The sequence below is a fragment of the Triturus cristatus genome, chromosome 6 (genome assembly GCF_964204655.1).
Source record: "Triturus cristatus chromosome 6, aTriCri1.1, whole genome shotgun sequence".
NCBI lineage: Eukaryota > Metazoa > Chordata > Amphibia > Caudata > Salamandridae > Triturus > Triturus cristatus.
In genome coordinates this window covers 325,076,327-325,089,867 of record NC_140589.1, presented here as the reverse complement: position 1 = coordinate 325,089,867, position 13,541 = coordinate 325,076,327, and positions in this window count along the sequence as shown.

Sequence of the window (13,541 nt, the reverse complement as noted above, 5' to 3'; positions counted from 1 at the left end):
AGCGCTACTTATCTTATCGCTATGCTTCTTAGCGATTCCCTGATAATTGGAGAAATGTTGGTTAGCGCCATTTCTCCAGTTATTTCGGGAAGGAACGCCCACTTTGCATCTCATTAGAGATGCAAAGCTGGGCGTTCAGTAAACAGGCGCTAAGGCATGGATTCACGCGTAAGCGTGTCCATGCTAATCGGGCAATAAAATTATCGTCGCTTTTCGACTGAAAACAGACGCTAAAGCGGCTATAATTTTATCGCCTCACCTTGCTGATATGCCCCTTCATGCTTTAAACCGTGTAGTAAAGATTGTAATCTGGTGCCTGGCAGCATCTGGGAGATGCAAAACAGCTAACAGCAGGATGCTAAGCTCCGGAAAAAAAATGGAGGTCACTGCTGAAGTAAGGGCTAAAAGCACAACTCCCCCCCTTCGCAATCGCATACTTTCAAATGCACACAAAATGCTTTTACTTTGTTGTCGTCAAGAAATAAAAATAGTTCATGTTTGCCTATATTTTACAAAGAGTACGGACCCAAGAAACTCCAAAAGCTGTAAAATAAATTACAAGAAAGCATTAAAAACAAAGCGCTACGCCCAGGTACATAAAAAAATTAGCTTTACTTAAAATATTTAGTCTTTGTTTTTGTGCATATGGGCGTCCAATAAAAAATAAATATTTAATAGCCTTTGGTTTGGTGTCACTGCACCTGCTGCACCAGTTATGTAAGCGCATAAATCTGAAGTGTGAACCATGCCGAATTTGTTAATAGGATCTCTGCTAACATTACAAGGAACAATTTAGTAAGACTACCGGCAACAGTAAAGATACAAATTAATCACAGTAAACGCAGCAGTAAGAAAATGAGTATTCAATCGTCATTAATGCAATAAATAGCTATGTTTAAGATTTTAAAGCACTAGTTCTGCCCATTCCTACAGTTTCAGGGCTAAATATTAAGCAAGCTACCTGTAAATAAAGTATACTATTTAAATCTGCTCATTAATAGGCGCACTAGCATTAGATGTGTTACAAATTAAGCCCTAGGAAAGGATTTCTTAATGTGAAGTTTTAAGCTTAAAATTGTGCAGGAATGGAAATATTAGCAAATGTGTGTGTAAAGATAGAAATTGTAAAAAGTTAGCTACAGGCGCTCTTTTACAATCCTTCCAACACATCTTAAATGCACAGTTTTAATGTGTGCAGCTTGGGAAAGCACAAAAAAATTTGCAATGAAATACGAACAATTTTTCAGCGCGTACTGCAACAAGAAAATAAGTGTGTACATCTCAAAATTTTAATAAGTTATTTAAAGATGCTTTTAAACAATCCTTTATAAGCACTGTTTCAATACGTGCAACCCGGGAAAGTGTAAAAAATGTGCGATAAATATAACAATTTTGCTATGCGAGCTGCCACAAGAACAATTCAGCATGCGCAGGCAGGTATATGTTCAACTGGGAACATTGAGAGATCGGTACTTGCCTTTTGGTGACGTGTTTGACTGTCTTTACTTGTGGGGCCATCTAACCTGTACATTGGCAAGGTGCAGAGTAACCCTGGGCGTCGTGCTCCGCTTCGCCCACGGAGTGCACGTAGCGCTGCCTGCTTCGCCATTTACGAAGTAGGCGAAGCAGGCAGCGCTACGCACACACCGTAGCGAAGCAGAGCTGCCCGCCACCCGCCTCCCGCCTCCCGCCTCCCGCCCTCCCTAATTTAAAAATAATTAAAATAAGGTTAAAGTAAATATAAACCTCTTACCTTCAGCGCGGCGTCCCGGGGCTCCCTCTTCTTGCTGACGGTAACTTCTTCATGCAAATGCGCATGCGCGGACGCCCGCGCATGCGCATTCCTCGCGAGAAATGCGCATGCGCAGGTGTCTGCGCATGCGCATTTGCGTGAAGAAGTTACCATCAGCAAGAAGAGGGAGCCCCGGGACGCCGCGCTTAAGGTAAGAGGTTTATATTTACTTTTAAACTTATTTTAATTATTTTTAAATTAGGGCGGGCGGGAGGCGGGCAGTGCGTAGTGGGGCTACGCGGAGCACGCAAGTGTGCGTAGATTGTGCCACACTACGCGCTGCTCCACGTAGCCCTACTACGCCCATACGCCCACCCTTGGTGCAGAGGTGCAACTGGAGTGAAATTTCAAAGGGAGGGCCACGCGCGCTACATCCTTTGCCTCACGCCCTCTTGTTGGAATCTGCATGGAGGGGGGTTGTGAGGTAGCGTCGAATGACCCGGATAGATCGGGATCCTAGTGTGCTTTGCAACTAAGACATCAAACACTGCAAACTCCTTAAATACCGATTAGACAAAATAAAAAAACGAACGCAAGTATATCCCCCCCAATAAAACACTACATAGCAGAAAGCAATAGCCATGAAGGAAACAAAAGAGTTCCAACAGAAACACTTCAGGCCACTTACTGCATGTTTACTGTAGTTAGGCGGTGATGCATGGGCGTTCCTGAAAAAATAAAGGCTGATCTACAAAGCGCATTAGCCTGTCAAAAACGAAGACAAGAAAACAGACAAGCTCAGGAACCAATTACTAACAAACAGCTCCAGTAGGAGGAGATTCTCACATATCCAGATTACTTCATGCCTCATAGAGGCAGCGCATGCGCTGCCCTATACGAGACCTAAAAATGGACCATTGACTGACCCCCCCACCTGACCCACCTAGCCTATATTTGTGCCTCTCATTCACAGTCAGACTTACTAGTAGTCAGGCCATGATTGGACATAGTAGACTCTGAAGTCAGTTTATGCTTGTGTGTCGACTCGGCTGGGTGTGTGTCTTAAGTACTTAGATACATTGTAGCAGCGAGAGCAGTACTCACAGAACTGTGAGATTAGCAGATCTTGAGGCAGCCTTCTTAGCCTGTTGCCGGGAGCAGCGCGCACCGCACTACTGCAGCCAGCTCACAGTCTTACATGATAGTGCAGTATAACAGCGTTCAGCTTTACAGCTGAGCATTGCTATAATGGATGATTAATGAATTTTATTGAGGTGATGCAGACAACCACACTGAAATGCTTTAGACTAACGTCTGATGCGTGGTACTTGGCATGGCTGTATTATACAGAATATTTACAATCATTCCAATACACCATTACATGTGAATACAAATGATCCATGCTTATCAGTTTATGATACAAGTTAACCATAACAATTAGACTTTTTGAAAGCAAGGCCTGCCTACATGCTACAGAAACTTGAGTACATCTTAATGAAATCCTTCCTAAGGTCAACAGTGAGTGCCAAGCTGCCTTTCATCGGTAATTAAAAACAAATACATAAAATCAAATGTGTCGAACGTCAGCACACTATCATGACACGTTATTATACCAGTTGTCTAAACCTTTATCACACATTTTAAAATGGTGATCAGTCCTATTCTGGAATTTCAATATGGTAAACTTTAACGTTTTTTAATAAAACAGCATAGATATTGCCAGTTATTCCAGAACTGTGAGGCAAACCCTTGTTTCCCAACCTCGTAAAACTTGGTCTTGACAGTATATTAACCCTGGGTATCCACATAGATATTGACACACAGTCATCAACACCTTCATTTAGGGGGACTAATTGGAAAAAGAAGCAGCTTAAATTTCATAAATATAGTTCGATCTAACATATTTTTTCATTGGTTTTCTTAAAAATGGCTGCAACATCGACGTATGGCGCACCTGACACCCTCTAATGTGAGCGTATACCCATAACTCTGTTAACTCAAGCATCAATAACATCTTCGTGCCAGCAACAGATATGCTCTTTACCACCGGTGCAGGGATCCTGCAGAGAGACAAATCCAATCACGCCCCCGTTAGCCTCCAGCTGGGATGTCAGGTTCAAGGGTAGCGCCTGATGTGGCCTTTAGCACCTGCACCTCTTGGACATAGCAGCGGTTGATTATCTGATGCAGTAGCTGAATGACTTGCTACAATGTAATATCAGGTCAGTGGGGTCCCCTTGGACTCTCTGGGCCTCCGTCAAGGTGTAAATGAGAGGTACAGTCCATACACATTTCCGCAGTGAGGAACAGTAACGGCTATTACAGGTCGAAGAGCTTGAAATCTGCATCATATAGGTGGAAGAAAAGTTGGCTGTGGAGACCGTTGAGCACTGGTCTTCCTTGCCCCTCAATCTCATGGGGAGGATTGTGCTTTTTTAAAATGATGGTGCTACCCCACTTTTTATATGTCTTGCAGAACTTCCTCACAGCATCCCCAAATTGTGGTTTTCCTTTGTACAAGCCGTTATACATCCCTTTCTATGGAACCACAGGGCTCCACATATAGCATTTAATAAATGTGTGCAATCCCCCTTTAATGGTGGTCTATTGGTGGCTGACCGACAGCTTTATAATTGAGCCTCACAATTGGTGGTCTGGAATGACTGGCTTCACGGGGTATGAGGACCCAGCATATTGTGTGGAACTCTCACTCATTACACAGGAGACGATTATGGACCACTTATATGGGTTAACTATTCCCCGAGCTCTGCCGGACCTCACCCGGATGGTTTTTAGGATCTGGTGGATAGCTACGAGATGGACTGGTTGGGGGGGTGTAGGATCATTCTACAGACTCCCCCATGGAGCAGCACTCTACTGCAGCATGTGGCAAACCTGGAAGGGTTTGGATGGTGGGATTTGCTTGGCATTTCTCATCTAGGTGATGTGTGGCAGGGTTCTACTATACACCCCTTCTCTGAGTTACAGGCCGATTACCACTTACACCACACCCAGTTCTTCTTCTTTCTGCAGATTCGTTATGCCCTGTCTTATCAGCAGCTTGCTCTGATGGAGGTCTCTGAGGTTAGCCCCATGGAGGTCAAGGTCCTCATATCACCTCTGGGACAGGGTGGAGTCTACCAGATTTACCGTACCCTGGTCATTAACTCCCCTGACTTGCTACTGTTCCTCTACACTCACCCAGAGGCCTGGTTGGGTGCTTTGGAAGATTGGGAATGGATAGAAGCACTTATGGCACTCAGGGAGTTAGCCATCTCCTCCCAGCTTCATATAATCCAAGTAAATGTTCTTCACATGAACTATTTGACACCGGAGCAGCCTTGGAAGGTGGGCAAGCTGCTAACAACCGCTTGCCATAGATGTCGAGCAGTTAACGCTGATTTGTATCATGTAATTTGTCTCTGCCCCACTATACATCAATATCGGTCCAAACTACTGAAGGTATTGTCAGATGTGTTGGGTAGGCTGATTGCTTTTTCGCCTCAGATCATGATTTCAGGTTTACTGGAAGAGTTGGGTGGCAAGAGGTCAGAGAGACACTTGGTAGGTTTGGGCACTCCGTTGGGGAGGAAAGATATCACCCTGCACTAGACTTCAATGCCTGGCCCTGATCTGCATGCTTGGCAAAGTGCCATGGACTGGTTTTCAAAGATGGAAGAGCCAGTGTACGCATCCCGCGGCTGTTCACAGAAACATTGTAATATATGGGGTATATGGTGGAAAAATTTTGGGTTCATGGTGTTGGACCTGTCAGCCCTAGGGTGGTCTCCCCTTCCATTTTTGATCGTGCCTCATTTTTTCCACCCTCATTTTTATGTTGGACTAGGTCTCCGGGCGCCTTTTCATTGCCAATCAGTGTTAAGGTGCAGGTGCTCCCTTCTCCCAAGATGGCTGCCACAGGCCCCTGCTACTGCGGAGTGGTCTTTCATAGTAGCACCCTAGCTGCCAGGAGCTGGCTGGGACCCCACAACAATGTTGCGACACCAGCCCGCCTTTTTGTCCCATAGGTAGAGTGGGGAAGCTCCTGGAATGTGCTGGAACCTTCTAGAAGGGAGGTGTGGTTTTTCTTTTGCCGCCTTGGCCAGAGGTCACCTGACCTAGGGCTACTTAAGTGAGGGAGGGAACTTTTTGTGGTGAGTTGGCCAGTGGGGTGAAGCAGAGCTGGAAGAATCCACCAGGAGTGTAGGCGGTAGGGCCTAGCCAGGGACTTATGCCTCTGAGAGTGACAGGATTTAGGTGCTGCCTCTTAAGTGAGTGAGGGACCCTGTGAAACCCACTGATCTTGCCCAGCAGTAGGAGGACCCAGAGAACCTCTGCCCAGCCTGACTAGGAAGGACCTAGTCGCCTTCTCCATCCCTACCCCCCTGTAACAGAACCCCTTAAGGGCGCCAGATACATCTGCGCCAACAAGACTTAACCTAACATCTAAGAACAGAAACTTATATGCCAAACACTGAGACTGCGTGTCCAGATTGAACTCTAAACTTCTATGCCAAGCACTGAGACTGCGTGCCCAGATTGAACTCTAAACCTATATGCCAAGTGCTGAGACTGCGTGTCCAAACTGACCCCTGAAGCCGTATGCAAAGCGGATTGAAGAGCCACCGGGGTTCGACCAGGTATGAGCGCTGTGACCCCTGCGCTCCCTGACCTGGCCTGGGACCCCCGTCAGCGTGCTCCGCTGAGCGCGGAACCCCCATCCTTAACTTGAGCCTCCCCCTGTGACGTGGAAGCCAGCGCGCTCACTGCCGCGGCCCGGAGGCCGGAAGAAGTGCCCTGCAGAGTCGCGAGGCCCATGAGAAACCCGGAGCCCCGCCGCTGCCGTCGCAGCTGCGTAAGAAGGTGCGCGAGGCCTGGGCCGAGTTTCCCCATCGTCGCTGGAGCGGACGCCTGCTGACGCCGAGAACGAGGTAAGCCCGGAGGCTGGGATTGTCCCCGGTGCGCCCCCTACTGGTTGGGAGCCACACCGCACCCTCAGCCCAGGTCCCCTCTCCGTGGGAGTTCCCCCTATCATTGCGACAGAGAGACCCCGCCGAGGGATCCCTCCCTGGTGTCCCCGTGACTGTATTGACACGTGGTGCCCTATGGACTGCACCGGAGCCGAGAGACCCGCTCCTCCAGTCCCGGGCGCTCCCCGCTAAAAGCTCCGTGAGGCGCATTGACTGTCCTACCCCATATGGAAGTACTCAGTGCCCGTAATTACGAGTAGCGCTCTGTTGTTCCTGTGCCCCAGTGAAGTGCTAAATGTCAGTAATTACGAGTAGCGCTCTGTTATCCATGTTCCGGATCGAAGTGCTACGTGCTATTGATTACGAGTAGCGCTCTGTTGTTCATGTGCCATATTGAAGTGCTACGTGCTATTGATTACGAGTAGCGTTCTGTTATTCATGTTCCACATTGAAGTGCTAAATGTCATCTATTACGAGTAGCTCTCGGCGCTAGATGCCCCGTTCTGAGGTCGTCACCAGTTAGCGCGCCCAGCGCTGTAATCACCCACCCCTAGGGCGCTACAGGCAAGTGAAGCGCGCTTGGACACCTACGTGAATAGTAGTTGTCCCTCAGGCAGTACTGATATTTCATTAATTGCATTTAGGGTATGACCAACTTTGATAACTCCTGACTGATCTGTATATCGCTAGGAATTGTGTTATCAGCTTATGAAATGTACTGCTACCTCATGAACTGCATCTAACGTGATCTACTTGGATAAACTTGAGTATTTACCTAACTCCTTCAGTGTGGCGTCACTTATTGTGTGTGTTCATCGTCCCATGTGAGGTGCGTGTTGTATGGTTGCTTTACACACAGACCTTTGGTGGCCCGACCGCTCGTGTCACGTTACCGCCCCATAGGGCCTGGAGACCCCAGGTCCTACATTGTTGGCGAGCGGTGGGATCCTAGGAGCTGTGACCATACAGCACCCTTCCATGAGGCGAAGTGCGCCACAATTAAACGCCTATTTTTGTTCCAGAGCTCTAAAACCATTGATTGCTGCATTGTTATTTCCACTGTCCAGGTTGAGAGTGCAAGAGTCCTGGTTAGCTGATAACTGTTACCTATACCCTAGGAAATTTTCTCCTTAGTGTCTAGGTCCCCACCTGCCAGAATGGAATTCCGGTTAGCTGACCTCGAGGGGTACACTGTGAAGCAACTAAGGTAGTTCGGGCAGGGGATGGGGGTGCCTGGGATGCGGAAGGCCAAAGGACCGGAACTCCGCACCGCCATTAGGGCATGGGTAGAAGCCCACCCAGAAGGGAGAGGGGATGAGGGACAGGAGGCACCAGATGCGCCTCAGTAGGAGAGCGCCCAAGAAGTGATCGACATAGTAAATGTGGATGTGTCTGAAAATGGGCCCCCAGGGAGACGTCCTGGGGCCAGTAGTAGGACAGGGTCCAGTAGGAGCGCGTCTCCAAAGGAGTATGAGGACAGAAGGGAAGAGAGGCAGTTAAAGTGGGAGCTGGCCAAATTGGAACAGGAAAGGGAAAACAAGAGATGGGCAATAGAGGAAAAGAAGCTGGTGCACGAGCTTCAGCTAAAAGAGCTGGAGTTACGCGCCCTCCAATTGAATGTGTCCAACAAGGGCAATGGTGGCAGCATACCTAGGGAACCTCACGAGTCAAAATTCTACCTACCTAAAGAAGTAATTGCCAATTACACAGTGGGGGACGACATCATGAAATGGTTGGAGGCATACGAGGTAGCCTTGACTGCCCATGGGGTACCCGAGAGTAATTGGGGAGGTGGGTTATACCGGTACATACCTCCCAATGTTAGGGACACCCTGCTATATTTGGCCAAGGCGGATCAGGTCAACTATGCCCCCATGAAAGAGGCCTTGTTAAAAAAGTTTGGTCTTAACCCCGAGAGGTACAGGCAGAAGTTTCGTGGCAGCCATAAGCTGTCCACCCAGACATGGGTAGATTTTTTTGATTATGCGAGGAAGGCACTGGATGGTTGGGTGCGTGGCAGCGAGGTGCAGGACTACCAAGGGTTGTACGATCTTTTTTTAAGGGAGCACCTCTTGGATAAGAGCTTTCCGGAGCTGCGCCAACATCTGGTGGAGCGCAAGTTCATGGATCCCCCTGAGCTTGCGGAGGAGGCAGATATTTGGGTGAGCACCCGGGTGTCTCACAAGGGCCCCGGGGGAGATGGCTCGAAAGGCGGACAGGGTTTCCCCCAGAAGAAAGAGGGGGGAGATAAAAAGGTGGAGTTCTCGAAAGGTCCCCAAAATAAGTTTGGGAAGGGAGTAGGAACCCCACCCCCGTCCAATTCCACAAGACCCACTTACCCTGACAGGAGTCAGCAGCCAAGGATTGTGCGGTGCTACGAGTGTGGGGAGATTGGACACTACAGGGGAGATCCCAAGTGACGCAAGCGACCCCCAGCCCCAACGGGCGGGAAAAGTCCCGGGGTGAGTAGTATAGCGCTTGGGGTGGAGCTGCCCTTAGATAGGGAAGGGGAGTGGCCAGGCCTGACGCTGGTTTCACTCGGGGATAGAGAGGTGGTCCCCATAGTGTCCCTGCCCCCGAACACTGCTAAATATCAGCAGAGGGTGAGAATTAATGGGCAGGAGGTGGAAGCTCTGAGGGACACAGGGGCCAGCATGACCACTGTCGTGCGGCGGCTGGTGTCCCCAGACCAAGTAGTCCCCGAGGAGTTCCATCCGGCCGTATTGGCTGACTGCAGTATGAGTCACTATCCAGTGGCTCGTGTTCCATTTGAGTGGGGAGGAGTCAAAGGCCTACTGAGAGTTGCTGTGAGCCCTGCCTTGCCTGTGGGGTGTTTGCTAGGGAACGACCTGGAGCACACCAAGTGGAAAGACGTCGAGTTTCACGCTCACACCGAGATGCTGGGATTACCAGGGTGGACTTGCGTAAGCACGCGGTCCATGGCTGCCCGGCATGGAACTCACCCTGGGTTGGAGGCTGGAATCATGGCCCAACCCAAAGCCAAACATGGAAAGAGGAAGGTGGTAGAGGACATGCCCCGTGAGATGGATGGGGAGGCCGTGGAGGTGCCCCCGGAGTCCGCTGAGGTAGATGTCGTTCCTGTGGAGGACTTGCCGACCCTTGCTGACTGGAATGTGGAAGGAGGGCCTACCCGGGAAGAATTTTGTCAGGCACAAAGGACGTGCCCCACGCTTGAAGGCATGCGGTGACAGGCCGAAGCCCAAGTGGCCACTCAGGAGCTGGGAGGTTATCATGTGTATTGGGAGGATGGTCTCCTATACAGTGAGCCCAGGGTGCCGGTACATGGATCTTCGAGGGCCATAGTGGTTCCCCAATGTTAACGGGCCATCCTGCTGGAGTTAGCGCACGAGATACCCTTAGCCGGACACCTGGGTCAGGACAAAACCTTTGCACGGTTGGTCCCCCATTTTTATTGGCCCAGGATGAGGATTGCCTCAGACACCTTTTGTAAGACCTGCAAGTCTTGTCAGGCCAGTGGCAAGACTGGGACTAAGTTGAAGGTCCCGTTGGAACCGCTCCCCGTGGTCGGGACCCCTTTTGAGAGGGTCGGTATCGATATTGTTGGGCCACTGGACTCCGACTGCAGCGGGACACCGGTTCATCTTGGTTTTGGTGGACCACGCCACAAGGTACCCAGAGGCTATTCCTCTGAGGACCATCACTGCACCGGTGGTGGCGCGGGCACTGTTGGGGATTTTTACCCGAGTGGGATTCCCCAAGGTCGTGGTGTCGGACAGGGGCACAAATTTCATGTCGGCCTACATGCAGGCCATGTGGAAGGAGTGTGGGTTGACCTACCGGTTCTCCACTCCTTACCATCCCCAGACTAACGGACTTGTAGAGCGCTTCAATAAGACATTGAAGGGGATGATCCGAAGCCTGCCAGAGGGCTTGAGGCGTAAATGGGACGTCCTCCTCCCCTGCTTGTTATTCTCCTACCGGGAGGTACCGCAGAAGGGAGTCGGGTTCAGCCCGTTTGAATTGCTCTATGGCCATCCCGTTAGGGGTCCCCTCAGTTTAGTGAAGGAGGGGTGGGAGAAGACTTCACAGAAGCTTCCCCGTGACATTGTCAGCTACATGTTGGCCTTCCGCAGCCAGATGGCCAAGCTGTGGAAGGCAGCCACAGAGAACCTGGAGGCTAGCCAGACCGTGATGAAGGAGTGGTATAACCGCAACGCTCGGACGGTCGAGTTAGACGTTGGACAGAAGGTGTGGGTTATGGAACCTGGGGAGCTTTGTGCCCTCCAGGACCGGTGGACTGGCCCGTTCGACATTGTGGAGCGGCGAGGCCAGACCACGTACGTAGTCGATATGAAAACCCCCCGTCAGCCCCTCAGGGTGCTCCACATCAACCGCCTGAAGCCGCACCATGAGCGATCAGAGCTTGCTCTCCTTATGGTGACGGATGGGAGCGAAGAGGAAGAGAGCGAGGCTCTTCCTGACCTACTAGCGGTGCAAGAGAAGGATGGTTCGGTGGAAGGTGTAGTTCTCTCCCCATCCTTGACCCCAGAGCAACAGAGGGACTGTCGCCATGTCCTGGGACAGTTCGCCTCGTTGTTCTCCCTCATGCCTCGAATCACTCATCTGTGTACCCATGATGTGGACACAGGGGACAGCCCCCCGGTGAAGAACAAGTCTTACCGGCTCTCTGACCGAGTGAAGGATAGCATCCAGCATGAGGTAGCAAAGATGCTGGAGCTGGGGGTGATAGAACCTTCCAGCAGCCCGTGGGCTAGTCCAGTGGTGCTGGTGCCGAAAGCGGCCCCACCGGGTACGACACCAGAGCTTCGGTTCTGTGTGGACTACCGGGGGTTGAACTCTGTCACGAAGACAGATGCTCACCCCATCCCACGTGCGGACGAGCTGGTGGCCTGGCTGGGAGCAGCCCGGTACCTCAGCACCATTGATCTGACATCCAGATATTGGCAGATTGCCATGGCCGATGGAGCAAGGGAGAAGACAGCATTCTCCACCCCCGAGGGCCACTACCAGTTTCGAGTGATGCCCTTTGGGCTCAAAAATGCTCCGGCCACATTCCAGCGGTTAGTGAATCAGGTACTATTTGGCCTGGAGTCCTTCTCAGCGGCCTACCTGGATGACATAGCTGTCTTCAGTAGCTCCTGGGAGGACCATCTGCAACACCTCCAGGAGGTATTGCAGGCGCTGCAACGCGCTGGCTTAACCATTAAAGCCAGCAAGTGCCAGATTGGACAGGGATCTGTCGTGTACCTGGGACACCTGGTGGGCGGAGGTAAGGTGCAACCCCTCCAAGCCAAAATAGAGACCATCTTGGCTTGGGAACCCCCCAAGATCCAAACAGAGGTCCGAGCTTTCCTCGGCCTCACTGGGTATTACCGCCGGTTCGTCAAGGGATATGGTACCATCGTAGCCCCCTTGACGGAATTGACCTCAAAGAAGCAACCTCGCAAGGTCATATGGACAGCTGCATGCCAAGAAGCCTTTGACACGCTGAAACAGGCGATGTGTACCGCTCCAGTACTAGCAACACCAGATTTCAGCAAGGAATTTATTGTACAAACAGATGCCTCAGAGCACGGCATAGGTGCGGTGCTCTCGCAACTCAACACCGAGGGCCAAGATCAACCAGTGGCCTTCATATCCAGAGGACTCCTCCCTCAGGAACGGCGATGGAGCACCATTGAGAGAGAAGCCTTTGCGGTGGTCTGGGCCCTGAAGAAGTTGAGACCATATCTTTTTGGAACTCACTTCCTTATTCAGACCGACCACCGGCCCCTTCGCTGGCTCATGCAGATGAGAGGCGAAAACCCCAAGTTGTTGAGGTGGTCCATTTCCCTACAGGGGATGGATTTTCGGGTGGAACATCGGCCCGGAGTTGACCACGCCAATGCTGACGGTCTCTCCAGGTTTTTCCGCCTTAGTGATGAGAACTCCCTAGAGGTTGGGTAGCTCTCCCCTCTTTCGGCTGGGGGGGACGCATGTTGGACCTGTCAGCCCTAGGGTGGTCTCCCCTTCCATTTTTGATCGTGCCTCATTTTTTCCACCCTCATTTTTATGTTGGACTAGGTCTCCGGGCGCCTTTTCATTGCCAATCAGTGTTAAGGTGCAGGTGCTCCCTTCTCCCAAGATGGCTGCCACAGGCCCCTGCTACTGCGGAGTGGTCTTTCATAGTAGCACCCTAGCTGCCAGGAGCTGGCTGGGACCCCACAACAATGTTGCGACACCAGCCTGCCTTTTTGTCCCATAGGTAGAGTGGGGAAGCACCTGGAATGTGCTGGAACCTTCTAGAAGGGAGGTGTGGTTTTTCTTTTGCCGCCTTGGCCAGAGGTCACCTGACCTAGGGCTACTTAAGTGAGGGAGGGAACTTTTTGTGGTGAGTTGGCCAGTGGGGTGAAGCAGAGCTGGAAGAATCCACCAGGAGTGTAGGCAGTAGGGCCTAGCCAGGGACTTATGCCTCTGAGAGTGACAGGATTTAGGTGCTGCCTCTTAAGTGAGTGAGGGACCCTGTGAAACCCACTGATCTTGCCCAGCAGTAGGAGGACCCAGAGAACCTCTGCCCAGCCTGACTAGGAAGGACCTAGTCGCCTTCTCCATCCCTACCCCCCTGTAACAGAACCCCTTAAGGGCGCCAGATACATCTGCGCCAACAAGACTTAACCTAACATCTAAGAACAGAAACTTATATGCCAAACACTGAGACTGCGTGTCCAGATTGAACTCTAAACTTCTATGCCAAGCACTGAGACTGCGTGTCCAGATTGAACTCTAAACCTATATGCCAAGTGCTGAGACTGCGTGTCCAAACTGACCCCTGAAGCCGTATGCAAAGCGGATTGAAG